Raw genomic sequence first — 4,897 nt, 5'->3', positions numbered from 1 at the left:
GAGAGAGAGAGAGAAAGAGAAGAGGAGATAAGATAATAAAAATGTGGGAGGAAATCAAGAGGAGCAGAGAAATATTTGGGACAAAGGTAGAGGATATTTGTGAGCAGGAGGGGAGGGAGGTTAAAACGAAACTAGAGATTTGGGAAGGAGATGGCCGAGAATTGTCAGAGGAGAAGACATAGAATGAGTTACAAGAGAGGAGGAGGGAAGGAGATGAGGCGGTTTTGAGAAGAGATTAAGAGAATAAGGGAAGGGAGGCGGAGGGAAAGAAGAGAGGGATAGATATGGGAAAGAGGGCAACATAAAGGAAAGATATTAGGGCAGCTGATATGAGAACAGGTAGGAAGTGAGTGGTTTAGCTGTGTGTGTGTGTGTGCATGGCTGCATGTGTGTTAGAAAAAGGATTATACAGACTGCAGGATGATCATGAGGAAAACCAGGAAAATATTGGGAAAATACTCCCACAATTCCTGACTGAAAAATGTGCACTTTTGCACTGATAGCCTTATTAAAGAGAGATACACGAACCAAAAAACAACATCATTACTATTTCACTGACATACATGCAGAAACGTGACGTAAATGACAGCCGCTCTGGTTGTTTTGACTTCCATTATCACATTAACTAAATCATCAAAGCAGCACAGCATTCTGAGTGTGACAGCTGTCTGTGCATATGAGGACACATTTTATTGTGCTACAGTACGCAATTAAACTTTGAATTTGAGAATCTGTTGTGTGTGCTTCTCAGCGTGCATGGGTGTGTGTGCGTGTGCAGCAGCTCCTCTCGTATCTGAGACGAGACGATTGGATCTGCCAGCCAGCAGGAACGTTAATTACTTCAGCAATCTTCAGGCTCACTTCCCACAATCACTCCCATCTCTGGGCAGGGAATGAGCTCGGCCATTCAGGAAGCCCAGATCCAGACCGAGCCTCCGATTCAAATCTGTTTCGAGGAAGAAGGAAATCAAATAAGCAGAACAATACAGATGGTGTCCAGAGCATGTGGAAAAGTTCTTTAAGTTGCTCTTAAAAGTGAATTTTCCACTTTCCAAAACAGCTGGGACAATGACGGGTAAAAAATGCTTTGACGTAAACCATCACTTCTGGGTGTAAAGTTGAGAATTTTGGTTGTCAGGGAATTTTAAAAAGAAGCTAAGTGACTTAATGAGACAGATTGTATCTTAAATAACAAATCAAGGACCCATTTTTCAGTCAAATTACAGAAATAGATCTTCTATTCCTCAGTTTTATATATTTTAATTCATTAATAAACCCGGCTATTATTTCATTCTTCCACAAACTATGTAAAAAAACGCAGATGACTGAAGAATGCAACCTGTCTCCAAGAAATTACACTCATACACAACTAATTTGCAAAAGCAAATAATTTTTTATCATCATAATGAGGAAATGGCGTTAACTGATGCATTGAGTTGCCAAAGTGTTGATTCCGAATGTCTCTGAATGTTTACTGATAACATATTTAATTTGTTTTCCTACAATATCCAATCTCAGAATACAATATCTGCTCGTCACAATTACAGCATTGTTAAACTTTTTATGGCTATGTTTAGGTTCTTGCAGCATCCTCTCAGTTTAATACAGAAAAGGTCGGCAGTGACTTGAAGCAAGAGGTGAGCCGTGTTTATTATCATTCAATTGAAACCACAGCCTTTCCTTAACTTTATACTTGCAAGAACAGATTTTTCTGGCCACTTGGAGGGCAGCAGAAACAAGTTGTTGACACAGATTGATATATCATGACCTTTTAAGCGGATATGTCAAGCTGGTCAGCTAAAAATTCAGCAATAACATTATTTTTCCAGTCCAGTATTCACTGTCAGTGTCACTGTCGCTCTGTTTTTGATCTTTACCAGAGGGAAATACATGCAAACATACATGTAAATTTGGTGGTGCAGGTGGTTGGACTTCTAAGACTTCTGTGCAATATAAAAATATAGCCATAAAGATAATGGAGGCAGAGATTATGTTTTGCAACATATTTGGAAAAACAAATTAGTAGTACATAAACGTAATTTCTAGCAGACAGGCCTGAAGAATGATGATGTGGTTCTACGTCATTCACCTCATGTGGCATTTTCCTCAGCTTCATATTGATCAGCCTGATTTTTCATCCCTTCCAAACTGTCACCGATCTCTATTAGACCAGAGGCTCCAATCCTGAGGCACACCAGTCTCTCGATGAGTTTTTCGGGGAGCAATTTCGATGTGGCACACCCAGGTCTGGGTTGTGTGTACACAGCCTATATATCATCAGTCGCAGGATGCAGCCACGACCAGAAACACAGAGGAACAACAAGTCCTCTACGCTCACCACCAAGAAATAAATCAGCTCTTTGGAGGATCTTGATTTCTGTGTGAAAATATGCTGTAGGTCATCAGATAAAAGCCGCAGCTGTGATTAGCGGGTGTCGCCCTGCTGACGTCCTGTGAATGACACTATAAAGCACACACTGTCGCCTCTCCTCTTGTCCTTCCAAGGTGACAGCTCCTGGGGTGTTTTGGCAATGATTACTTCAGCAAATTAACAAAACCCCACGATGATCTGCCGACGTTACAGCCAAGGAACCAGGCCACACACACACGCCATATCATCACAGAGTGCGAACAGACATCCTCCAGTCCGCCAACAAGACACATACATACACATACGCACACACACCGCAGGCTACAGAAGCCAAAACCATAGCCTTCTAATTAACCAGTCCCACCCTCCTGACCCAGTAGCCAAGAGCAGCCTTATTATCAGCCAGATCTTTACCCCTCTCTGAGTCTTTTCCTGCTCTGTTAAAATGAGGTTCAGCCCTCTGCTATCCTGGAGGAGGACCGCCAAATGAGAAGAGAAGGGAGAAAGATATTAGTTAGGATATTATTGATGGAGACTGGTGGTTTTCAAAGTTGTTGACCCTTTTTAACATATCAGTGTGTGATGGATTCTCAGTTGGAGATGGGACAGTTGTAACAGCTAGTCTTTTCTACTCATTATTAGCTCACTTGGTAAACTTTGCCTTTTTTAATATCATTTACTTAAAACTTAAACTTTTGTATTTTTTCAACCTTGAAATTGGTCCAGTATTGAGGGAAAGTGCTGCAGCCTGCAGCTAAAGCGTAATCCTTGCGGGTAATTGCACACCGTCAAATTACATCCAAAGTGTGTGTTTTTTTCATATGACTTATATATGACTGGTGCAAGATGCTCTAAAAGGCCGCCATAAGACCGGAAGAGAAAAGAAAAAGAAAAAGACATATGATGTATCCTGAGTGGAGCAAAGTCCATTTCAGTTTGTACCCCTGAGGAAATCAGCAAGGAAGCAGCGACTATTAGAAATTTGGAACGATGATTCCGACCCAGTGAGTACAGGGACACGGCGACCTTCATCAGGACCACAGACATCGTCTATCAGCGCACACACACACACACACACACAGGCTGAGACACACTTAGTCTCACTCTTACTCATCCTTATTCTTGATAGAAACAGTTTTCAGCCATCAGTCAATAAATGGCAGGGGAAATTGTGTGATTGTTTTGTAGCTGAAACAAACACAGCCGATCAAGATGCAAACTCCTCCGTCTCACCGGGCTGGAACAGCGGCCTAATGTCAACCCAAACATTTGAGAAACAACTTTTTGCCTCTGGGTTTGACATTGATTTCCTGTTCTACAATGCATTTGACATGCTTCCTCAGGACAGCTGGAAACTTATTCTAAGCTGTCAGAATCTTTAAATATTACACAACCAGTAGCTAAGAAATTATTTTTTTTCATGTATCACTGTAAAGCGCAGGCAGTTCACCACAGGGGTTGAACTCTGGAACAAGGGCAATTCAGAGGGGACATATTCACTGCAACAGAAACTGTACTTGTGACCTTTCACTTACATTCTCACCCTGCAGCTTACCTAATGTGTTGATTTGTCATGTAAACCCTGAAAGTGTTAAACTGCTGTGAAGATAAAAAGATGCACCTCACATTCAACCTATTTCAGCCATTTTAATGCCTAGATATGACGGCTGACCATCATCCAGAATTCATAGAACTGTAGTTACATTATGTAATACTTGTTTTACTGGACAGTAATGGCTTTCATTTCACTCAAATGACCCAAAGCGTCTTCCTTACTAGCCGAAATTGAAAGCAGTAAAGCAAAAAGTAAATGCTTGCCACATCAGCGTAGCCGCGAGGGTACACATGAGTTTGGGTACATGGTGTCTCAGAAAACGTCAACAGAAACAGAAATCTGTTTGGGGAAAATAGCTAGGAAATAGGAAAATAGCTTCTGTCTAATGGACACTATGGAATGGGACCATAACCAGTTATAAGAATAGTGTAATAAACTGTACAGGTCATTTAACTCAAAAAAGTAGATTTTGTGTTAAGTTATTTTTTATTGTAGGATGTTTTCTGACTGATTTCTACTTAAAAATAAGCATTTTGTCTGTATTTATTGATCATTACATCACAGGGTCAAGCTTTACCAGTTGATCATTTCAAACTGATATCAGAGATGAGAGCTATCAGTACATAAGAGGTGATAAGTAAAGCTGAGGAAGGTCATCTCCTTCCAGAGAGAAAGAGAATGTGTGTGTGTGTGACTGTGTGTGTGTGTGTGAGTGATCAGAGCTGAGCAGAGCAGATGAATGTGGACAAGTTTGCGCTTTAAGGGAGACGATAAGATGGGTGTACCTTATCTGAGTCAGCACAAACCACCACTGACAACACTGATAGAGTTTTCTAGCTGTGTGTGTGCGTGTGTAAGACAGGGAAGATAGTATCCCTGCTTTTAGAGACAAGACAAGACCAATTTCTCTAGAGTGAGTTTCAGGCATGTGGAACAGACTCACTGAACAACATCTCCCTCTCTCTCTCTCT

This window comes from Morone saxatilis, unplaced genomic scaffold, assembly GCF_004916995.1.
Source record: "Morone saxatilis isolate NCDOM2014 unplaced genomic scaffold, NCSU_SB_2.0 Contig1, whole genome shotgun sequence".
NCBI lineage: Eukaryota > Metazoa > Chordata > Actinopteri > Moronidae > Morone > Morone saxatilis.
Note: the sequence above shows the minus strand (reverse complement) of the source record.